At 34.4% G+C, this 26,267-nt stretch overlaps 1 protein-coding gene across 8 annotated transcripts in view; it reads right to left on the bottom strand.

The window, feature by feature from the left end:
* CNOT4 (CCR4-NOT transcription complex subunit 4) overlaps window positions 1–26,054 on the bottom strand; it is a 123,062-nt gene extending 97,008 nt beyond the window's left edge. For all 8 annotated transcript variants that reach the window (XM_072964390.1, XM_006213105.3, XM_006213107.3 and 5 more), the window contains exon 1: window positions 25,839–26,054. The gene's annotated coding sequence lies outside the window, so the exon portion shown is untranslated. The remainder of the gene's footprint in view (window positions 1–25,838) is intronic.
* Window positions 26,055–26,267: the final 213 nt, after the last annotated feature.

Raw genomic sequence — 26,267 nt, 5'->3', positions numbered from 1 at the left:
ACAATGACTTCTATTACTCATAATTGTCTTATATTATATACAATAATCTTGTCATTTAGCTAGCCCATATGCTAGTGCCTTTAAGGCAGTGTCCCAACCAATATCTAGCAGAGAGTTGAAAGGCATACTTAGTAGCCAAATGAGATCTTGTTATATATTATATTTGCGGTTCCTCACTACAAGTAAGTCGTGGCAGAAAGTATCTAATAAATAGCACGTAAGTAACCTTTTCAAAGGAGCTCTAAAAGATAATGACTGGCTCCAAAACAAATTAAACAGAGATTTAAAAAAAGAAACTTAAGTATGCACCTCACCAATTACAAAAAATTCTAAATAAGAGTTAAAAATAAATCTTTTAAAAGATGCAATTATAATTTCTTATCTTATTGATATAAAAATGAGTAACCTTCCCTAGAATCATGTTTTAATAAAATCATTGGTTGGCTCAGAGGTTGAATAAGCATCCTGAAAGTATCGTAAATGGGAGAGTAAATTTTTAAAAAATTCACTTAACCTATTTAAGTACATATTCCTTGTTTTCTGACAAGTCAACTAGTGACATGCATAATTTAAAAGATTATTTCTAAATTTCTCTTAGTAATGTAGAATGTAGTTTCAAGAACTACAATCAAAAATGGTAAGAAAAAAGTGAGGTTACATTAATTTTTTTTATTAAATAGAAAAGACTAAACAAGAAAAGCTATTAAAACATGACAGAAATCGTTTTTTATTCATTTTCCTGCAAAATATATTATGGCATTACTAACTTGGCAAAGAAATAAATAGTAAGTTTTTTAATTGACTGAACTGAGCAGACACACAGAGGCAGATTTAAGCACAGTGACTGCCCAACTGAAGGATAAAAGTAGCATATTATTCTATTCAGAGCCTAGAGGGACATAAGACAAAAGAACTCCTCTGTTCCAAGAGTACAATAGTGCTCTTGATGATTTTCCTTCCAGGGACACTCTATTTCATTATGCTAATAACCAATCTTAACTTTTAAACTGGTTTTGATTCAAAACATTACTGTAGTGAAGGTTCCATAACCAAATACTCTGGTTAAGAGTTAACATTTTCCCAGCCTGCTTCTGATTTGTTGTTTCTATTAAATTTCTGCACAAAGCAAATGAAAACGTAAATGAAAGTAACTCCACAAGATCATTTGATTCCTAGTTAAGTAAACATTCTCACATGATAACTAATTCTAAAGAAAACATACTGAAACTGAGGTGCTTATAGACTGCTCATGGCATAATAAATTAATGCAATCCTTTTGAAAATCAGTACAATGCAAAAGTCTTATATAATGATGGTACTGTCCTCTGCTCCAGTAATTTCGTATCTGGAAATATAGCTTAGGCAAATAATTTAGCTAAAAGAAATGTAGACTGTTTCAACCTTGCCTAGGAGAGTCCAGTTAATACAATTTAGCAGTCAATTTAAACCAGCTGAAGTCTGGTTTCAGTTAGTGTAAAGATCAATATTTCCAACACAAAATTGCCTTGCAATACTCCACAGGTGTTATCCATGTGACAGAATAACCAATGGCAACCACAGAACAAAACTTTAGCAAAGATATGGATAAGTCACATGCAAACAGAATTCTACATTTAAAAATCTCATCATTGGAACAGTTGGCCTCCAAAATAAAAGAGGTCAAAATCATGACCAGTACTTTGTGGGTGAAGAACAAATGAAATACAAAAGAACTGAAAGAATTCTGAGACTCACTGAAGATGACCGTTAGCAGTCCTATAGTATCAAAGAGAAATTGCCTACAATTTTCTCATGGATTAGCTAAGAAATACAACATCAGTCTTCTGTCTGACTCATAAAGAAATATAATCGCAGAGGGAATCAACAAAATCAAGCAGACCATGACTAAAACTACACATAGTAAAACATACTACTAAAAACTGATGAGTCAACTCTTCTTGACAAAATTTCAGTGTACAATACAGAATCAATTCCAATAAAAATAATTCAAGTTTAAAAAACTGGAAAAAAAGTCTGAAAAAGCTTAATGCCTCTATGTAAAATAAAGGCCAATAAATTTAAATGATTTATTCAGTTTTCCACAGAAGATAATTTAATTAAAATTCATTAATGTTGGTGTGACTGATTAAAATGATTGCATTTGCAATATTCTTGGAGGGTCAATATGTCCACTGGGTAAAAATGATACTCAATTTAAAAGGTACACCACCATTCTGTTTATAACATCAAAAACACTGAGAAATACCCAGATATCCAATGGGGGGAAGGTTTTCCTACCCAGGAAGGCTGTCTTCCTCAACGCACTAGGGAGCTTTAAGAGTGACAGATATGCAACCATAAAGAAGAAAGACACCAGCCCATCCAACCCACAAGCTTAGCCATCAACCCAAGCAATCAATGTGCTAACATACACAATCACAACTGCATTCCTCTCAGAAACATAATGGAATACGTTTAATATTGATGCTTGCAAGTTTATCTCCCTAAGAAAGTATAACATAGAGTATATGACAACCAGAAACATTAATGTGAAGTAAAATAAACTAATACCCCCCAAAAGTAAAATGTAAAATAAAAAGATGGAAGGAAAACACAGTAAAACAAGATTTTTAATAACAGCTTTGGGAAGACTTTTCCTCCACACATTATTTTCACACCTTCTACAATGAATATATGCTGTATTTAATTTTACTTTTACCAATCAGTGAAACTGATCAAAATTAAAACACAAAAAGGGTACCTATTAACTTTGTTCCCATCTTTTAAAGTTCTAATGGCAACCATTGTAAATAATTCTTATGTATTCTTCCAGATATATTCAACGCATATATAAGAATATACTTATAAGCATCTCTTTCTAATTAAAAATGAAAAAGACTGTGTGGATTGCTCTGAACCTCCCCTTTTTCACTTAACATACACAAGAAAATTTTCTATCTTTATACATATATCTCCACTTCTTTCTTTTTCATGGCTGCAACATATTCCATCATATAGATGCACATATAATTTAACAAGTCCTACTGACATTTTCAGTGGTTTCAGTCTTTTAGTATTACAATACTGCAATGCACACCCTTAAACATGTGTTCCTGTATGTTAGAATATCAGAAACAAATGCTCCAAAATTCAGTCTGCTGAATAATAAATTGACTAAGATTGCCAGTTATGTATTTATCTCAAAGATCTGAACAAATGAGACAGACACATGACCTTGATTATATTTTATATTAACATACATCAAATTGTGTATTAACACATTGTCATAACATATACGTGTATATGTAGAAATATATTTATTAAATATCTGTGTTTATGTATATATTAATATTATAATATAGGTGTCTCATAATTATTTATAAATATTATTTCTATAAATATCTTATACTTATTAATACAGGAAACAGATTTATTAGCTCCAAATTTCCAGTCATTAAAATTTTTAATTTGTCTTTTGTGGTTAAGATTTAGGGACTTTCTCTACTTCTTTCACATTCTTGTTTGAATGAAATATTCCCTTATTCCACTCTTAAGTTAATTTTATTATTCTCCAAGCCCTCAAAGATAACATTCTTACTCTTTATAGCAATTAATAACCAAAATATCAGCATTTCCTACTGATGTGGTTGTTCTAAGTATTCTTTAGCACAAATTTATGGTAAATACCTGTTAGATATATAGTGAAATAATAATTACTGATAGTGGCTTTTTTCTGAATATTAAATATATTCATTAAAAAAATCAACCAAGCTATGACCCTAAGCTTACAACATTCCTTAAAAGGTTATGGGGGAAAAAATGTCAGCCAGATCCCATCAAAAATCTTCAAAAGCTATTAAAATCATTCCATCCAACATAAATAACCATAAATTTTAGTCAAATACATTAAAAAAACACTTTGAAATTGACAAAAGAATCCTAAAAATATTAAAATGCTAGAAAAAAAACTTTTAAAAAGATTGTAATGAAATCAGAAAATGCTGGGGGGAAACCACAAAACAACTTTTCAAAGGACTGGAAACAAATCAGAGTAAACTGAAAAATTCTCCCCTGAAATAATGCAATTTTGTCCTTATTCATTAGAAAAATATTCCCCTGAATACACTGATAACAAAGATTGGTAAACTTAACGAATCAGCCTATATATTAATTGACCTAGAGCCAGTACATTTGTAGAACAAATTCCTAAAAATGAATCTGCTAGCTCAAGCATGGTATGTACAATTTTTAGTCTTGACAAACACTACCAAATTGCTCTTTAAAAAGTTGCACCAATCTACATTCTAAGGCCTATTAGAATTTAATATTTTAATCCTTACCAGTCTAACATGTCAATACTGGATAATCATTATTTTTAATTTGAATTTTTAAAAATTTGGGTAAGAGTGTATGTATTTTATAATGTGAAAAAATCCTTTAAGTTATGAAGAAACATGAAACATATTTATATAATAAATTTTTAAAGTACACAAAATAACCTTACTCTACTAACAACAAAGTAGAACCAAGTTCACATATTAATAAGAAATCAAGACAACTTGCAAAAATAGTGAAAATGATCTTTATTTTAGGATTTTGGAATTATAAAAATTTTTCCATTCCTTTTTCAAGATTTTCTCATCTTATTATTATTATGCTGATTTTCTGTGAACAAAAAGTTCTAGTGGCCTTGGGAGTAAAGAATAATCACAGCTTTTTATGCCACCCAGGCTTTTTATTTCCTGTCAATGGCCCACCCAGTTTTCAGTTGCCCACCCAGTTTTCAGTTGCCCAGTGCTAAAACTTAATCATAATCTTTGATTTAGCACTCTCCATTCTCTAAACCCTGGTCATTAAATCCTTGACTGTATTCCTTTAATACGTCTTTGTTATATACTCTTTGGTGTCCATTTTAACTGGATAATTAATATAGGATCGAAATGAAATCTCTTGCCTCTAGAGTCCAATTTGTATATGGTTCTGTTTGATTAATTTTCCTCCAGATCAGTGCTTATTAAACTTTATCATGCATACAAATCACTTGAGTAACTTGTTAAAAATGTAGAATCTGATTCTGTAGGTCTGAAGCTGGGAATTAAAATCTGCATTTCAAACAAGCTCCCAAGGTATGTCAATTCTTTATAATACATTCTTCAGATCAATCTTCAGAATAAGAACCTTTGAATCTGCTATTGCCTCTTGCTCAAATTTAAACTCTTTCTTGACTCAGGAACCCTCTCTCTCTACCTTCTTAGTACAGCTGACCCTTAAACAACATGGATTTGAATTATAAGGGTCCACTTATACGTGGATTTTTTTTTTCAATAAATACTACAGTACTGCACAATCTGTGGTTGGTTGAATTGGTGGATATGGAACCAGGGATATGGAGGGCCAATTGTAAAGTTATGTACCCCTAAACCCTAAGTTGTTCAAAGATCAACTACTGACTAACTGTACTGCCTCACAAAATGTCTCTCACTCTCTCCCAAAGGCTATGCTCATTTTTGTTCAGTAGTCCCTTTATACAGATAATGTTCCTTTCAACTTTCTTTCCCACTCCACCTCAAATACACCTGACCCCTGAACAACATGTGTTCGCACCACACATGTCCACTTATACACATAATAATTTCAACAGTAAATGCTACAGTACTATATGATATGCTGCTGGTTGAATCCGCATACACGGAACCTCAGATACTGAGGAATCTTGGAAACAGAGGAACTGCATATATGGAGGACTGACTATAAGTTATACGTGGATTTTCTACTGCATGGAGAGTCAGTATCCCTAACCCCTACACTGTTCAAGGGTCAACCGCATTTTTCACAAGACCACACAAGTATATCCTGTCCACATTCTTTACTCCGTTACTGAATTCCTTTAGTAATTCTCCATTAAGCATTTGGTGTACGCTGTCTTGAATTATTAGAAACATTGCAAAGGTGTTCATCTTGTGTCCTATGAAGTGCCTTGAAAACACATTTTCCTACCATTTAATACACAGCAATATGTTTAGCATATAATTCCTATTCAGTCTAAGCTTATCCAGAGAATCATACTTTGTGAGTGCCTTTTTAAAGAATAATAAAAACACACCACCAGATTTCACCTTGGAGCAGTAACATTTCAAGACCAATTTACCACCAGTGTAAGCACAAATTACACTGCCAACATAAAAACTAGTGACTATTTAGAACAAAGAATATTAAATTTTGTTTAAAACTATAGAAAATGTCAAATGAGATACAGATCATAAAGAATTTAAGGGAAATAAAACATTATAAGGGGAAGAAGTAAGTATGTCAATGATGCTATACAAATCAACAATAAGGAATATGAACCAAATAATAATGGATAGGGAGGGAGTAAGGAAAGAGTTGCATAGGGAAAGGTAGGTGGTATTCCAGCAAGACTATATGGAGTCAAAAATAAGTAGGAGAACATACATTCTTTTCAAGCACTCAGAGAACATTAATCCAGATTAACAATATCCTGGGCCATAAAACAAACATCAACAAATTTCAAAGAACTGATATCATAAAGACTGTGTTCTCTCTCAATAATGGAATCCAACTAGAACTCAATAAATCTCCATACACTTTGAAACTTAACAAAGATACCACTGAATAATCCATGAGCCAAAGAGGAAGACTCAAAGGAAATTTTAAAAATACACAAAGCTAAGTGGCAATGAAAATACAACATACCAAATTTGTGAAATGCAACTAAAGCAGTGTGCAGAGGAAAATTTATAGCACTAATATGCTTACATTGGGGGGGAAGTCTTAAATCGATAATCTTAGCTCCCACTGCCAGAAAATACAAAAAGAAGAGGAAAATTAACTCAAAGCAAGCAGAAGGAAGAAGATAATAAAGTGCAGAAGTCAATAAAACTGAAAAACAGAAATAATAGAGAAAAATTAATGAAACAAAGAGCTGGTGCTTTGTTTAAAATAAACTGATAAACCTGTAGCAAGACTAACAAAGATAAAAAGATGGAAGACTGGAATCATAAATATCAGAAGGAAATAGGTTATCGTTACAGATCTCTCAGCCATTAACAGGACAATAAGGAAATAATAAGAACCTTATACTATAAATTCAACAACTTAGGGAAAATGGACCAACTGTTAAAAAATCACTTATCTCCACAACCCAATAAAGATGAAATAGATGACCCGAATAGTCCTATTGAAAAAAAAAAATCGAATCCACAGTTTAAAAGCTCCCCTGGCCCAGATGGTTTCACTGAAGAATTTTACCAAAAATTTAAAGAATTAGTTCTATTTTTATGCCATCTTTCAGAAAAGAGGAGGGAACACTTCCCAACTCATTTTATGAGGCCAATACCACTCTGGCATCAAAACCAGACAAATACAGTACCAAAAAAACAAACAATTCAGACCACTATTTCTCATGAACTTAGATGCAAAAATCCTAAACAAAATATTAGCAAATAAAATCCAGAAACATATAAAAAGATGATTGGGATTTATTCTAAGTATGCAAGTCTGGTTCAGATGTGAAAATCAATTGTAATCCACTAGAAAAAAGGGCTAACGAAGAAAAATTATATGATCATATCAACTGACAGAAAAAGCATTTAATAAAATTCACAGTAAAAATTTTTAGTAAACTAGGAATAGAAGAGAACTTTCTTAACTTGATAAAGACCATCTATTAAAAAAAAATAGGTAACATCACAACTTAATAGCGAAAAGTATATGCTTCCCCCGTAGCTAACATCACAACTTAACGGTGAAAACTATAAGCCTCCTCTGTAAACTCAAGTACAAGGCAAGGGTGGCTATTCTCACCAAACTTTTTCAACAGTTAATGGACGTTCTAGCCAGCAAATAGGTTAAGAAAAGGAAATAAAGGCAAACAGATTGGAAAGGAGAAAAAAATCTGCCCCTATTTGCATATGACACAACTTTCCACCTAGAAAATCCCAATCTATCAAAAAATGTCCTAGAACTAATAAGTGAGTACTGCAAGGTCACAGGATACAAGATTAACACATGAAAATCAATCACATTTCTATATACTAATAATAAATATGTGAAACCTAAGTTACATAAATGTTATTTATAATTACTCCAAAGAAAATAAAATACTTAGGTATATAAATCTAAGAAAATGTGCAAGATCTGTATACTGAAAATTAAAAAATGCTGATGAACAAAATCAAAGAAAACCTATACAATTGGAGAGACTTACCATGTTCACTGACTGGGAAACACAACATAGTAAAGATAGCAATCTCTACAATTGAAATAGATGTAATGTAATTCTTAGCATAAGTCCCAGAAATATTTTTTACAGGCATAGATAAGCTTATTCTAAAATCTGTATGGAAAGGAGATCCTACAAGACCTAAAACAATTAGTCTGAAATGGATCATACACTTAAATGTAAAATGGAAAGCTATAAAACTTCTAGAAAAAAACTTAAGAGAAAATCTTAAAGACTTAGGACTAAGTGAAGAGTTTACTTAGATGAAACAAAAGGCACAGTACACAGAACAAAGAATTGATCCTTACCAAAATTAAAAACTTGCTCTGTGAATAATCTATGAAGATGAAAAGACAAGATACAGACTGGGAGAAAATATCTGTAACCCACGTATTTCACAAAGAACTTGTATCTAGAACATATAAACTCAACAGCAAAAAAACTGAATTAGAAAATGGGCAAAAGACATCAACAGACATTTCACTGAAGAAGATATATGAACAATCAATAAGCACATGAAAAGACATTCTACATCTTTAGCTATAAGGGAATGTATACAATGAGGTATCATTACACACTTATTTGAACGACTACAATAAAAAAAAAGAAAGATAACACACACCCACTTTGAGTAGAATGCAGACGAACTGAATCACTCATACAATGCTTGTGGAAATGCAAAATCATATAGCAACTCGAGAAAACAGCCTGACAGTTTCTTTTAAAACTAATGATGAAGCAGTAAGTGTGCTCTTGGGCATTTATCCCAGAGAAATGAAAACTTTCATTCACAGAAAAACCTGTACACAAATGTTCATAACACCTCTCTTAGTGAACTGAAAACCCAAATATCTGTCAACAGGTAAATGGTTTAAACAAACTGTGGTATATCCACACCATGAAATACTATTCAGCAATAAAAAAGAGAACAAACATTTGATATACATAGCATAGATGGATTCAGAAGTTACTCTTATGGATCAACCCAAATCTAAGTCTGCATAGTCATCAGAAATCAAGACTATCCTCAAAACTTAGGAGGAACCAAAAAGGTACTCACGGTATTCTAAGATCCAGAAAATTGACAAGCAGCAAAATCTTTCAATCTATCAGAGTCTATCAAGGTTATCCTTCCTTTGAGTATCTAAGAATGTGAAATTAAGTGAGCTCACTTCTTCCTTCCCTCATTTCTTATTATCTCTGTTCTTTTCTCTCTAAATATCTTTTCTCCCTTAATTGTCATTTTAACCCTTTTTAAAAATTAATTCCAATTATCTAAAAAAATTTTTTTTCAAGCTTGTTGACCCAAACTTTTTTTTTACTTCTTATACAATCTTCTTGTGAACATGCCTTCACATAATTTTCAGTATCTATGTACTGTGGACTTTCTTGAGTAGGTGACAATAAGTTCTCCAGTAAATAATTTTCAAATGCCTAACAAACACATTTTTGTTAATAGTTTGATGGTAACAATTTATCATGGGTTATTTTTTTGAAATATATTTTGAAGCTCAGAAATCAATACCTCCCTTTTAATCATCCATAGCTATTCAAATCAGTTATTCACTTCAAAACTACCCAGATCAGAGCTATATGCCACTTAGTTTTAAACAGAGTTCATAGTTCAATCCTAAAAAAAGCATTCACTGAACTCCATATGAATTTTTTTTCAACAGATCAAAAAAGTAATAGAAATAAAATTGTAAACTTAAATCCTTAAAGGATTATAATATGAAAGGAAAAAGAGTAGTAACGACTGCTAGGTCCAAGTTTCTGAAAGTTTATAAAACCTATGACAGCAGACTGCGTCAGTGCAAGTGTTTTTGCTTATTTATTTGTCTGTAGGGTTTTATGTACAAGCAGACAAAATGTCTTCTTTCATACATAAAATTGTCAACTCGTTTTCTTTCTGTAGATTGCCTTTATTTTAAATTTTTAAATTTTACAATAATAACAGAAGGATTTGTAAAATATACAAAATATTTGTAAAATATTGACAGTCCTAATATTAAGAAATAAATAAAACATCAAATCTGATACTTTTTAAAAAATCCTCCTTCAAAATTCTTCCAGGCAATGTAGAGAAAGAATAACTTATGCCTATTTAGTACCAAGAGCACAGTATGGCAAAAGTCAAATGATTAAGAACAAAAAACTCAAGGCTTGAGAAAGTAAATACTAAGAAGGAAAACAACACAAAAGTATTAAACGTCAGAAATAGAAATCTTATTATAACATAATATCAAAATCATATTTAGTGAATATATAACAGATCACTGAGTTAAAATAACTCAAAGTGTTAGGATAAAAAGAAAGTATAAGACAGCAGTGTCCAAGAGAAATATAATGCAAACCATACATATAATTTTAAATTTTCTATTAGCCACATTAAGCAAAAGAGCAAGTAATGAATTTTACTTAACCCAGTATCTCCAAAATATTATCAACTCAACATGTATTCATTATTTTACACTCAGCACACATCTCAGTTTTGACTAAGCACATCTCAAGTGCTCAACAGCAAAATGTAGCATATGGGTACCATACTGAACAACAGAATTATAAGAAACAGCTTGAAAAAACAGGTATCTACATTTTATCTACCTTCAGACCAAGAGACAGAGAGACTAAGTACCATAATATGAAAGGATCTGATATCAACAGTAATGTACACAGAATATCACAATTTGTAATATGACTGCTGACCCCAGTTTAAGAGAACTCTCTGAAAGGGAATCAAAAGAAAACCAATCGGCAAACATTTGCCTTCAGAGAGAAGTGAAGAGATAAAGCAAGTGAACTGTGAAGTCCTTTTTTCAACCAATCTCCAAGCTTCTTTATATGTAGCAGTACAGTGTAACTCCTCTAGAAATCATTAGCATTATGACAAGTACATTCAGAGTCCCAGTAAAAATCTTTCATTTTCCTCATAATTTTAAATATGATTTCTTCTTCACCTATCTGTATCAATTTCCCTTTTACAAAGTGTCATGTTCAGTATCTTTCTGTTGGAAATTTTATCAACAAAAGCAAAACCAACTCACATCAGAGCCTTAAGAATGGGTTATCAAGGTATCTGAAAAGAGAGTTTAGAGTATAAAACAGTCATTCAAATAGGGCCAAAAGTCTTAAGAAATACAATATATCCATCTGGAAGGAGAGAAAAAAGAGAAGGGGCATGGGGAGAGGGAGGACACTAAATCTGGCAGGGGTTGAGGGGGAAGCAAATGTTGCTAAAGGCGGCTGGAGGTAGTAGTAAAACAAGAGACCTCTCCTTAAAAATGGTGGTCCATTAACTATACTACAACTTAAAAAATAAAAACTAAAAATTTTAAAAATTAAAAAAAATTGTTAAAAAGGGTTGTCCAGTTTTCCATTCCAAGCAACTTTCTGTAGCAGCAACCAATTCAAAACCTCTTTTTCCAATTTCCTCAGGGATATAGATGGCAAGTCTTTCTGGGTGTAGGGTTGAGGAAGGGAGGTTTAGTGAGGAGAAAAAAAAAAAAAAGCCATGAACCATCCCTGACAACTTCTTTCCACCCATAAAAATTGGCATAATCAAAGCCTACATTAAATGTGCCTTCCAAGCCAGTAAGATTTAGTAAAATAAGATAAACTAGAATAATCTCTAATCTTACCAACTCATGAAATTTCTTAAACACAGAGCAAATCTTGTCATCTGATTTACGTTTTTAAAGGATCATTCTGGCAGCTGCATTAGTAACAGACTAGAGAAAAAAGGTGAAGCAGGGAAATCTGTTAGAAGGTTGTTGCAATTACCCAGCAAGAGATGATGATGGCTATGGAGATGGTAAAAAACTGATTGAACACTGGGTATGTTTTAAAGGTAGAACCAACAATTTCCTGATGGAATGAATGTGAAACCTGAGAGCAAGAGAATCAAGAATGATTGTTAAAAGGTTTCTATACTGAGCAACTAGAAGCTGCCAATAACTGAGATGAGGAAGGCTTTGTGGGTGAAGCAGGTATGGGAGGGTAAATTTGGGAGGGAAGAGCAAGAACTCCATTTTGGACATGTTGAGTTTGAGATATTTAATAGCTATTCAAATGGAGATATTGAGCAGGCAACTAGATAAATAAATCTGAAGTTCAGGATAATGGTCTAGAGAAATAAATTTGAGTGTCATCAACATTTAGAAGAAATTCAAAGCCATGAAACTAGCAGAGATCACCAAAGGAGTGAAGGTAGATAAACAAGATAATCAAGTAGTGAGCCCTGCCCAGAATATTCCAGTGTTTAGAGGTAGGCAAAAAGGAGGATCTATCAAGAAAGACTAAGAAGGAGCAATCAATGAGTTTCAAGAAAAACCATAGGAATGTAGTATCCTAAAAGTCAAGTGAAACAAGTATACCAAAGAGGAAGAAGAAAATAACTGTCAAATGTAGACTGATGTCATAAGGCAAAGAACTGACTAGTAGAACTGTTAGATCTAACGATGTCAATGTGGAGAGACCTGACAAAAACAATCTTAGTACAGTGGTAGGGGGAAAAGCCTGACTGGAAAAGGCTTAAGAGAGAACATGAGAAACAACTAGAACAAGCATACTTAGACAATGTTTTAGGGGGTTCTACACCAATGGAAATAAAATAGAACAAGGAATAGTGATCAAGAGAATATATTTTTATGATGAGAAAAATAATAGCATGTTTGTACACTGATGGGAGTGCTGCAGAAGAGAACAAAGAACTGAGAATGGATAAAGAAGGAGAACTTCTAGAGCAATGTCCAAAGTAAATGAAAGGGAATGGGATCTAATGCATTAATCAGAGGAACTGGGATTAGATACAAGCAAAGACAGTTCATCTATGGCAACAGAAGGCAGGCAAGGTCTGTTAAGTCAGATCAGTAAGTACACAGATGTGGTGGTGGAGTCTGTACATATTCTTCTGACTGCTTCTACTTTCTCAATAAAGTAGAAAGCAGGTCCATCGACTGAGGGTGAGTATGAGGAGGAGAGCTGGCAGTTTAAGGAGAAAGGCAAGGTCATCTAGGAGAGGGGAAACCAAATGATCTAAGGAAAAAAGACTGTGATTGCCAGATAATATTAAGGGCCTTTCAGTAACTTTCAGTCTTTAGTCTCTTTCAGCTGCACGGTGCAGACACAAAATACTCAGAGAATTTGATTTAATTAGAGTTAAGGTTTTGCCAAGTAAGTATAAAGAAGCAAGAAAGGAGCAAGGGAGTGGAGGGCAATGAAAGAAAATGAGTGAATGATTACTAGGTAATGAATGTACAATAGATAAGAAGGGAAGAAAGAAAATCAAGGGGGCAAAGAATAGTGGACTGGAGGTCCTAATGACAGTAGGATTGTTGAGTTAGTTAAGTAGTGCGTGGAAGGAGCTAAAAAGACAGATGGTGTCAGAGAAGGGGGCTGCATGAACCGAAAAACATGGTGGGGAAAGGGTTCAAGTTATCGGCAATAACAAGGTGTTAAGATATGACCGTGGAATGGTGGCTGAGATACGGTGGAGGGCAAGACCATTAAAGAGGAATTTTAGAACTTAAGAAGCCACAGTAATAGAAGCACCACAGATGGTACATATTGAAATTACCAAGAATTTTTTCAAAAGGGATAGTGTTAGCAAGAATGACAGTAAGCTAGGAGCTAAAAGTGAAGAAAAGATAAGGGGTAACTCAGAATGCAGCAGATACCAGCAAACATAAGGGTTTATGAACAATATAATCAGGCTCCCTCCTCAACTTCTATTCAGTGGAAGAGGTCAGAATGGGAAATATCTTAAATCTCAGTGCATGGGACTCCCCACTGAACCTTGATAATAGCATATAAGAAAAAAAAATGAAAAACTTTATAGCCAACAAGTATGAGGACCACAGGGGAAGCAGTGTCTTCGGAAAAGCAGAAAGTAGAGGAAATGTTGAGGAAAAAAAGAAAAACAAGGATACAACAAATTTTGCAGACGACGGAGAGGAGTGAAAAGATAAACATTCAGGACCTTGTGAGGATTAAAGCGTAAGACGTGAATTGTTACCTGGGAAAATGGTAGTAACTGACATAAAAAGAGATAAAAAATATAAGATTAGTCCTAATGGACTTCAAGCAAGTAATAGTGTCAAGGCTGTGACCACTAGAGGAGGGATGAAATATCAGAAGCTCCCTGTCAACAGGAGACAAGAGTCTGGGGAAGCACTGCTCTCCATCCCAGTGCAAAGGGCTTCTCATTCACCTGTATCGGTGGCTTATAAGGAAACTGTACTGTACTTGTAAGGTTGTAGACTTTTTAAAAATAATATAAAGAGGTTAGAACAGTTCCTAGAATCTAATAAGCATGAAAATATAAGCTTTTATTTGCTAATCGAATGTAAAATATAATTATTGCAGCAAAAAAAGAGATTCACCTTATATTCTTCTTCCCTCAGCTAAATGGGTTCACCAAGTGATTTCCAGGAAAAGCAGAACCAAAATGGACTCAGAAAACTCGTGAGAAAGAAGAGGAAGTCTTTAAGATCAGCTTCTATGTAGTGTTCATCAATCTCAGAAAAATGGCTCTCCTCCAAAAATGTACCACCATCCACCAGCACTTAAACTCATTTCCCTATCCACTCCACCTCAATGGTAAAATAATTTATTCATTCAACAAGCATATACTGAGCACCTACTATGTACCAAATACTGTTCCCAGAACCCGAGATACAAGGAACAAGGAATAAACATCCCCACCCTAACAGATGGAGATCAACAACAAATTATACATAATAACTGGATTATATGATATGTTTGAAGGTAAGTATTATAGAAAAAAAAGTAAAACAATGCAAATACTGGGGGAGAGGAGCCTAGATGCTAAATGTAAATAGTCAGGGCAGGCCTTACTGAAAAGGACATCATTTGAACAAAAGAGTTGAGATACCTATGTGGTATTTGGAAAAGTATTCTCCAGGCAAAAGGAACAGAGCAAAGATTCTAAGGCTTTTCCATGTAGTCTTCGCACTACTTGGCAATAATTAATTTATTTTCATATTACTCCCCTTCTAGCCTCCAATCCTAGTCTACCTCACTTCAGCAGTGAATGATAGTTACAGCTAATATTTATCAAATGTTTACTACATACAAAGAATTGGTCTAAGTGTTTTAAAAAGATAAGTAATTTAATCCTCACCACAGATCTATGAAATAGATCTCCATCATTTACAAAGGAAAAAACTTAGGCAAAAAAAGATTAAGCAACTTTCCCCAAGATTACAGTTAGCAAGTGGTAGAGCCCTGAGGCAGCACATATAGTAAGCCTTCTATACTGTGAAACTTAAGAACATTCAGTACAAAGACTGCCTCAAGTTTTCTCATTTCTAATAAATAGAACCTCTCATATTACACATTCACTAACTATGAAAGCTATTATAATTTATCTTCTTGCCATTTTTACAGCCATTACCTACTACTGAATAGTCTTTACCTACAATTTCTACCTACCATCTTCTTTACCTCCCTCCAATTTGATTTACATCCCCAGACTACTGAAATTGCTCTAATGTGGTTAGTGATCCTGACATCATGAGCCAAAGGGCTTTCTCTATTCTCATTCTCCTTGAATGCTGCACTTTTTCTTGAAGTAGAAGTGATACTATCCTGAGTCTTCCTATCCTTGTATGTGACTGCTCTCTCCTGGAAAATCTCTTCCTTTGTTTTTTGAGACGTACTTTTTCCATCTTCCTTTAACCTCTCCAATTGTTTCCTTTAATAATAACTTTTTTGCTTCTATCTCTTAAAGGCAGGGATTCCAAAAGTTTAGCTAGGGTCCTTCGTTCTTGTCTGTTACCTGAGTCCCCCCTTAAGGTTCATTCATCCCATAAATATTTATTAAGCACCTACTATCTACAAGGCACTGTCTGGGTCACTTTGGATAGATCAGTGAACAGAACAGCCAAAAAAGTCCTCATGTCCACATAAAATCAAATAATTCTGTGCTACCAAGGACACTCAAAGCCATCTTCCCCTAAACATTATTTTAAACACATCATTCTCTTGACTGAAACAAAAACAAAACCAAAAACCTCCTGACTTAAAAAAAAGACCTGCAATGATGGCAATGATTACCCTTTTATCAAACTCATCTAAATTTCTCTGCCTTAGTTCAAAACACTCCATAATTATTTTCTATCATATGTGTCCACGTTCATTTTCCATTTCTCCCTGATTCAAAAGAATTCCAGGTAGGCTTGCCCTTTGATTATCTGGTGAAACACATTACCTATGTTTCCAGCTTGTCAAACAACTACTGAAAATATATGTCCATTATCTAGACATAAAAAAGTATACTGAATAAAGAGGTATGTCTTCAAAAATAGGTGGTTTTCTTTTACTCTTTCAAATGTATAAAAACAGCAAACACTTACACAGGGCTTACTATGTGACAAACACCATTTGAAGCACTTTACATACATTAACTCATTTATTCCACACAATCCTAACAGCGCCATTCCGTAAATGATACCCAGACAGGGTAAAGTAACTTGCCCTAGGTCTGACAAAGTAAGTGGTAGAGCCAAGATTCACACTCAGGCAGTCTGGTTCCATACTAAATTGCATACTCCCAGTAGAACCAATAAATAAAAAATAAGGGGAGTTCAAGGGCTTACACAGAAATCGATAGGTTAATGAAAACTATGTTCAACTATTTAAGAAATGTATCATTTAAGTTAGCCCTTTACTCTAAGAGCAGTAAAACACCAAGGTTTTAAAATTGCAGAATTTAGCACTACATAATAAAAAGCACAATCTATAAACACAAACACATCATATATTATTATTCAGAGTTCTACAAAGCTGCTGAAAATATTTGCTGGGCATGACAAAAAAAATAGGGCGACACATGACTAACAAATGTTCTTTTGTTAACATGGCTATATTAAAGTATTTTACTGTCATACTTATTTTCATCAGGATTAAACAGATTTGAATATAATGCAGGGAAGGTAACTACCTTTTAAAAAGACTACTATCTTTACTTTTTAGAAGCAAAATTCACATCTAGGACTAGGCCTAGTATGACAGAAAAGATTTTAGTGGAAGCAAGAAATTCCAAAAAAAGTACCACTAAGCATCTAACATATCAGTACCCTTCAATCTATCACCCACTTTATGGCTAAAGGACTTTTTAAAACGTTTCTAAGGATTCATTTAGTAAATTCATGAAGGTCTTTTATTACTGATTATGTAAAATTAAAAAAGAAAGGAAGAGGTTCCTCTACAAAGCAATCTTAAAAGTAATCTAACCAGCATATGCACAGATGAGTATCACACATATCGTTATCTTCTCTTTCCCACTTCCCCCTTCCTTCTGTCAGAGAAAAGACAAAACTTGTCAGGTTTTGAGCTGGAGATTAAAATGTACAAACCTGGACAGGGACAACAGTTTGATTAGAAAAGGCTAAAGTCTATAGTCTTCCCAACTAATAGCCTGAGAGAAGAAAACCTCTAGTAGGTAGCCAAAGGCAGCCAGCACCATCAATGCCTTACGCAAAAATGCACAGTGGTCATTATCAGCATTTGAAGTCTTCCACTTTATTTTCTGCCTCTCCTCCCTTTTCCTAGGTTTACAATGCATCTACCCTCCTGGCTACCCAAGATACCCCCAAAGCTACTCACAAAAAGGGCTCCCTCCCAAGAGTTTTATGAATAAAAAAATAGGAAAATATTAATAAATGGAGATTAATTCAAGTTATAAAAATCTAGGAGAGATTTTTGGAATACGGAGCCATTTTCTTCTCTCCCCACCACCACCCACTGTAACACTTTTTAAGTGGCTCCACACTCCAAGGCATTAAATTAAAAGTCCTTGGGGAAAAGAATGGAGTGGCAGCCACCACTGAAGATATTCTCAGACACTAAGGTTCTCCTATACTGCATATTTGATATTTATTTCTTTCCCACATAGACTGGATGGCAATGAGAAAGAAGCATAATCCTCCTCAAGATTCTCCTGCACAAAAGGAATCTCAATTTGCTCTTAAATCCAAAATTAAAACATTAACGACTCTGTTAAAACATACCCAAGAAGAAGGCAATAGCTTTCTATTCTAGTGACCAGATTAGACAGCACACATAACCCACTAAAGAAGGAAAAAAATGTCAAAAATTGCTCTGTCACATTACTAGGATTAAGGAGGTTTTAGGATGGAGGGAATATCAATGAAAAATAGATATTTCCCAACAATGCACTATATTGCGTCATCATCTTTATCCTTATTAGTATTTCCCAAGTACCCAAAAAGCCTATGGCATTATGGTAGATTATAACTTTTATAATAAGAGGGGAAAAAATGATTGGTAAATTAAGATAAACTTAATTTTGAAGTTGTAAGCACCTTAAGCTTGAGATGTTTCAGACTCAATTGTGAGAATTCTTGAGATCCAAACGCTAAGTATTGTAAAGAGGGAAATACATGTGATACCAAGGGAAGCAGGAAGAGAACAAATGGCAATACAGTATAATTTGTCTACTGTTTATAGATCCACAAAAAGAAATCTACTCCCCTCCCCACTTTAAGATAAAAAATGAAATTTTCCTTCACACACAAAAAAAGCAAGCGTGCTATCCAGAAATACACAAGAGATGAAGTTGGCTTAATGAAGAGTCAATAAACCCAAACAAAGAAAAGAATAACTTCAAGGGTCTCAGAACTTAAAAAAAAAAATCCAAATAAAATAAAGATGGCTGTTGTTTAACCAGATCTGTTTCTAACAATGCCTTTGCAAAACTAAGTAGATCAAAATAAATGAAAGAATAAACTTTCACTTAATAATGTCCCTACATTCTTCTTTGGCCTGCTGACCTATCCTTATTCATCCTTAGGGGAGCTTGGGGCTGACAATATTATTGCCCTACTTCATAAGAGTTTTCTGCCATTCCTTCTGCTTTAATCAGGTCATTATTAAGCTTTAAAGATATCCAATAATATATACTTGTCACAAGCTATTCAAATATACATTTCTTAATACTCTTTCTGAACTCATACACACACGAGAAGCAAATTAGGCATAAATTTCCCTTTTACAAATAAAGTCTGTTCTATTTCATTATCATGTAGTAAAGATTTTCTGCATTTTCCAAACTCTTATTTCCCAATGAGTAAATATCTAAAATTACTTGAAAACACTGATAGCTATTTTCTGCTGAAATTTTTTGAGGTTATTTGAGTAATCATGTATCACTTCCTTTCCAAAAGTTGTGCTTAGATAACAAATTGCAGTCTACTATCAAAGACAAATGGGCTACATTTCTTCACTTTCTATTCCCCAAAACCTTGGTGCCATTTCTAGATGTAAGAGACTGAAGAAAAGATGGACTCAATTAGCTACCAAATACTATAAAATTTCCACACCAATCTCTTTCTGATGGTGCCTTACCTCAGTGGCCTACACATTAATTTTTCACACTCACTGCCAACCTCAAAATATGCTGCCTACTACTGAAAGAGGAATATTTCTAAAGAGTACTTTCATTATGTCCTCTCCTGCCCCCAACAAACTTCTACTGGCTCCTTACCACTGAGCACCTCAGATTCAACCTGACACTAAATACACCTCATAATCTAGCTCGACTGTAGTGTACTAATTTCTCTGACATCATTCTCAGAAATTAACAACTTACTCCACTGAAATCAGACTCCTTGCACCTCTCTCACATCATGCCAGTCCCCACCGAAGTGTATGCTGCTGCTTCCATGCCCTACATGTAACGTATGGAATATTCTCCTTATGAAGACACTCTGCCTATACAGATAGTACATGTTCTTTATTCAAGTCCCACTTTCTCAAGGAAGCCCTACTCCTAAAACTTTAGTCTAAAGATAACCTTATACTAACACACTGGACTCAGACTATATATACTGGACTCAGACTTATGTATCAAAGCATTACTTGTATAATGCTTTGAACAGTGCTAGTTTTACTATTATGAAAGTAAACCCAACAAGATAATAAACTATTAGAAGAGGCTGGGCCATTTCCCAAGAAGTAGGTCTATAATAAGTACTTAAATACTATTAGACAAAGTGATTGAATAATACGGATTTTAAAAAAAAATCAAGGATATTTTACGTCAAAAGAGTTCTAGTACAAATGAAATAATGTGACGACTAGGATTTGCTTTAAATAATCCAGGTCAAAGAGTAGGGAGACAAGGAGTAAACTAATTTGGGTAAAGATGAACCCAGATTGACTATGAGTTGATGACCTTTGAAATGACAGCTACATAGAAGTTCATGTCTATTCCTGCTTAAAACTTTTCACATTAATAAGTTTTTTTAAATACTAATATGGGGGGGAGCAGGATGGAGGGTATAGCTCAGCGGTAGAGTGGGTGCTTAGCATGCACAAGGTCCTGGGTTCAATCCCCAGTATCTCCATTAAAAAACTAATAATAATAATAAATAAATAAATAAACCTAATTACCTTCCTCCTCAAAAAAAAAAAAAAGTCCTTACTTCATTTTAAATGAGAAAACCAAGATATATCATAATATTTTTCTTTACCCAGTAAATACCTAGGTCCCCATTTAAAGTAAGAAAAAAATTTCTGGAAAGGTCTAATTTGACAAGGAACCTGCATGATCCTAATTCTTAACTAAGAGTTTAAAAATCAGAGGGCAAAAAAATCTAATCAAAATAGAGGAGATCTCCAGCGAAGAAAAATTAATCTTACCACCAAAAGAAATACTGTTTACATTTCAAATTTTCATTCAATTATAATATTCACAAAAGGGTACACCAAAACAACAGCTGAAAATCCAAAACACCAGAGGGGGAATAAAAACCATAAGCAAGATATGAAAGGCAGAAAATAAGAAGAAGAATCAATGTTCAATAACACAAGTGAGTCAATGTTATTTCAAGAAATCCACAATCTCTTGACACAACACTGTAAAATGATTATGAATCAATAAAAAATGTAAAAAAAAAAAGAAATTCACAATCTGAAGACACCTATTGAATTAGCAGGTTCTCAAATAATCAGAAAAATGAACACTTCCTCTCTATTCCTAGGACTGAAAAATATGCTTAAGAAATTTCAGATACTTGGCTTAATGTCAATGTATGTCTGTGCTGCTAAAAAATGCTCGACTGCTTTAATACTTGTCCATAATTACTTTTCAAAATTCAATCATTATTTCCCTACATCATTCACTAACTCCTTCCAAAAGCAGTAGTACAACACCTACTATCTTTAAATGTTGGTATTTTATTCTTCTAATTACACTGCTTCTTTGCCTTGACTTTTTTTCCCCCAAACTGGTTTTAGGCATATATATGCAAACCAATCTGATTATTTTGATTTCCCCTTCTCTATATTTTCGCTAAACACTCAAGAGGTAAGGTTTTAATTAACTAAAAAAACATACTTGATTGTGGACAGATATCCTGACATAGACACATATACAAATGGCAAAGTTCATAATAATAGCAATAAATCATCTGCACATCACCCAGTGCAATTAAAGTTTAAAACAGGACAAGTCTCTTGTATACACAGACTTTAGGAAGAATGAAACTATCCTCACAAATAAACTCTTTAAGAGAAAAATAAACTCAGACTTAAACTGCCTTGTACTTGCACTATCTTTAAAGTTTCATTTTCCTAGCAAGTAAAAGTAATCATCTTTTTAGTAGCATGTAATTTCTCTTTTCTGGTAAAAGAAAAACTGCTACAGGAAAGCTAATCAAAGGGGCCAAAACAGTGCTGAAATTTTGTCTTCTATAAACTACTTTCTGATCAAGAAATAAAAGACTCACACTATGAAAAAGAAATGTGACAAAACCCACTGGATTAATATTACTACATTTCAAAAAGTTGACATTTACCACACAATCTTTTTAATAAAGGCCACGTAACAATGAGATTAAAAACAATTCTGAAAAAGTTCCTTCAGAAAAACCACTAAATATTAGATTAAAAGTCTCACTTATCTTCTTTCATTGCATCATTAAATGAGTAAACTATGCCATCTTTATAATTTGTGTACTCTCAATTTCTGAGAAAAAAATATTACTACCAATTACAACCTTTAAAATATCAAGAGTATTGTCACATTTTATCTAAGAATGGGCATTTGCAGATTTATCCTAACATCTCTGAGGTAACACAGAATTTTTTTAAATCTCAAAATGTGTTAACAAGTTTTATCCAATATATGCTATTCCAGTGGGATGAAAACCATTTACAAGTTCCACTTAGATTAAGAAATCCTTTGAGAAAAGTATGTAGTACATTCTAGTTATACTATTTCTAGAACACTAAAACTCTCTATAACCTATTTCCCTACTGTTTTTCTTTAGAACCAACTGAGCTGAATGTAATTTCCTTTACAAAAAGTCAAGACAGTACTATACTTAATGACAGAAAACTAACTGAACTTTCAGCACAGGCTCAAGTTCTCACAAATTAAAACCTTCTATTTTACTTGAATAGCCTATAAAAATAATAACATTGAGTTGAAGTAGATTCAACTGAGTATTATTTGCAGGCACCAAAAAAAAAAAAATTAAAATGAAGAGTGTACCTTAACCTTAAAGACAAGAGTAGTGAAGGAAAGGGAAGACTTCTAAAATCATATTGCTTAAACTGAGAAGATATTTTTTCATTCTCTTAATACATGCAAAATCATTTTAAAAATAAAACTTCCTTAACGCAAGGAGTTCATCCTTAAGCAACACCCTCTTTCTTTCAGAGTAATGAACTGTAGTTATCACTAGTGCTCCCATTCAAATTAAAGTTGAAGGGCATTACCAAACAATTTTTCTGCATTTCACCATCTGATTATAACTATCTCATCCTAATAAAATTTAAATTTGTCTACGGAACTTTACGAGAACAAATTTTACAATAAGTCAACCTTAAGTAACTCATGTTCAAAAAACTTCCTATAGAAATAATCTATTCATTTTAAGAATTCAACTACTGAACCTGACAGAAAGTATTCCAAACTGCCAAAAAAAAAAAAGAAAAAAAAAAAACCCCAGAAAATTATGAAGCTGCAATGTTCATAATGTTACACCTAAAAACTTAAATCATACAAAAGATTTTGAAATCTCAGCTCCCTATTTCCTATCAAAATGTCAAAGAACTTTAGATATCTTCTTTAGACATGTTAAATATTTCAAAATAAATTCATTTTGACCTCAAGAGTGCTGAAACTAAGAATTTAATGATTGCAGGAAAAAAATACGGACTAGAGAAAATTACTTGTGAATGTTTTTATTGGGGCAAAATATCTTTACAAAAGATGTATTAAAATCATTTACCCTCTTCTGCCAAACAGTCCTCTCCTAGAACACACTGCTTACAATTCAGCCAAGTACGACTGCCAAGGGTTTCTAAACCTGTGTTAGGCTTATTCAAAGTGGAAAACTTCTCCACCAGTGTATTACAAAGAAAAATGAAATATATTTTTTGCTTAGAGTTGAAGATCAACTGTATTAAATATATTCCTACTGATAAACTAAATGTAAGTAATCAAAAAAAAAACACAAAACAAAAAACCTCAGGTTATAGCACAGGACAAAGTTTGCTATATAAATTGCTTCCAGAATTCTCAGAAGAGTAAGGATTTATTTAGTTTCCCCAAATTGTGGCTTACATGGCTGAAAAGGAAAAAAATGAAGTTTTATAAACAGCTTTTCTAACTTAGTTTACATTTGATAAAACAGACCATTTATCACAATCAAGTGAATATAAAGCCAAACTAAGATTCCTCAAGTATTACAGGTAAAATCTATTAAAAAATCACAATACCATAATATCCAAAAGTGATTAAAACAACTATATGTACTTGTATTTGCCCTTGAGGTAGTATTACTTTTGCAAATAAGAGATACTAGTGCATGAGATTGCTACTATGACTTTTAACATTTTTTTCATATATATTAAGAACACAATGTTTTATTTATGTTTAAACTTGAGATGTATGTATCTGATCTATGTTATTCTGTTTGCTTTCCCGGTAATTATTTCATAATGGTCTGATTATAGGAAAAACTCCTTCTTCCCATTATGCCATTAGTACATTTCAATTTAGCTTTCACCAAAACAGACATCATAAGCCACCGCTGGCTTCTAGTTTTCTGCTTTTTAATGTAAACAATGACAGTGAGGGCCATCAAATGCTTACATGGGCACAGCTTTCTTTTCCCAACCCCCTTCTCTTCTATGGAAAAAATGAGGGATTCAGTTTTGAAAAAAAAAAGATCTATTTTTCTTTTGAACACATACCTAATGGTTTTCAAGAGAAGACAGTTTATTCAGATATCTACCATCCAAGAATTTCCCAAATCCAAAAACATTAAGTAAGCCTGAAATTAGCTGGAAAGGAAATTTCCACTCAAACCATAAATAAAATATGTCATCAATTAAGCTGAACATCTATAAAACTCAGAGTCGATAATCAATTCTCAGTTTGGAAAGGATCTGTAACCCACATACAACCTGCATATAATCAAAATATCACTTATATTTGTTCGTGGAGTTCACAGATAAATTTGGTTGTGGGGCAGATTTATCTCATTTTGAAATGCCTAGGCTAATACTTATTGGTATAATCAAAGCCCACATTAACTGTTCCGGGAGAGGCAATTCAGAAGAATGCTTGATAGCATGGAGAAACCGGGCAAAAATGAAAAGAAAAAGAAAGAGAAAAAAACAAAGACAAAAAAAACCCCCACGTCCCAACAGAGCGAATAAACCACAAATAGATCACTGGAAGTAAAACGAAGACGTTCCTCTCTGGAGTAGCCTGAATAAACGATCCTCTCTCAGAATGTATAATAGTATCCTACCTCACTTCATTCACTTCCCAACTTCCTTGACTTTTCTGGGGCCAACACGGGGCACCCCTTTTTTTTCTGGAAGGGTATGTTGAAAGGATCTGCATAGGAAAGAGGGAAGGAACGGGCAATACCCAAGAAAGCTGTGAAACAGGTGGGTTAGAACAAGCAGCAGTATAATCTAGGTACTTAAGGGGCAGCTTTAAAATGACAGATGTAGTTAAAGGAAAGGCTGCAAATCGGAAGCAGCTCTAGGGTAGCAGACTGGGGGCTGACTGCAAGCACCAGAGAGGGGCAAAGGCTAACTCCAGAGTGGTAGCAGCGGAGCAAAAAACAAGCAGCAGGACGAGTGGGCAAGGAGCAGGGAGATTAATGAGCAGCAACAACACGGGTCAGAGTGGAAGTGATGGCTTTGGTCTTGGGAGACGGGGGCCACCGGGAAAGGACGTCAGAGAGGGAAAAGAGGGCTAGGAAAACAAGGAGTCCTGAGACCTAAGATTCCTGCCCCTACAAAAACGTAGGGGAGAGCGCTGAAGACGAGAAGCCGCCTCGGCTGCCCAATTGAAGAGATTTTCGAAGCAGTCGGTGCTCGCCGCCGCGCTGCTTTCAGCCCCGGTCCCTTTTCCTGGTGGTAACTGCTGTGGCGTAGAGAGGAGAGGGAGGAGGAGGAGGAGGAGGAAGACCAAGAAGGAGGGTGAAGATGAGGCGGGGGGTGGGGAGAAAGGGGGGTGCGGCCTGCACAGTCCCAGCGAAGCCTCCGTTCTCTCGTAGCCGGTCAGCCCCGGGTTTCCCCTAAGCCCAGCCCCGCATAGACTCACCCGCCTGCCTTGCCTCGCTTTTCTCTTAGCCGACTCCACGCGCTGCCGCGTCCTCACAAGAGACCACTGAACGAGTGTCGGGGAAAAAACTCTTCAGAACCGGGCCTGATTGCTTCAGCGAGTCCGACCTTTACGGCTGAGAGAGAGACTCTCAGCTTTCGGTGGGTTCCACAGCCAGACGGGCCACCATCTTACATTAGGGTAAGACTCCTCCGACCTCCCGTGCGCAGGCGCACGCCGATCCGTCCGGGAGGGGCGGGGGAGGGGCGGGCGGAGCGGCGGGAGGCCGCTCCCGCAGCACCCTGGGAGTTGTAGTCCTCGGAGGGCAACCGCCCAGCTGCAAGCCGGGAGTTAAAGTTATCACTCCGAGGGCAGATGGGATCGCCGACCTCACGTGGGCTTTTACGCCGCTGACTTTCCTCATGTTTT

The sequence above is a fragment of the Vicugna pacos genome, chromosome 7 (assembly GCF_048564905.1).
Source record: "Vicugna pacos chromosome 7, VicPac4, whole genome shotgun sequence".
Lineage (NCBI taxonomy): Eukaryota > Metazoa > Chordata > Mammalia > Artiodactyla > Camelidae > Vicugna > Vicugna pacos.
This window is presented reverse-complemented; position numbering and strand designations above follow the sequence as displayed.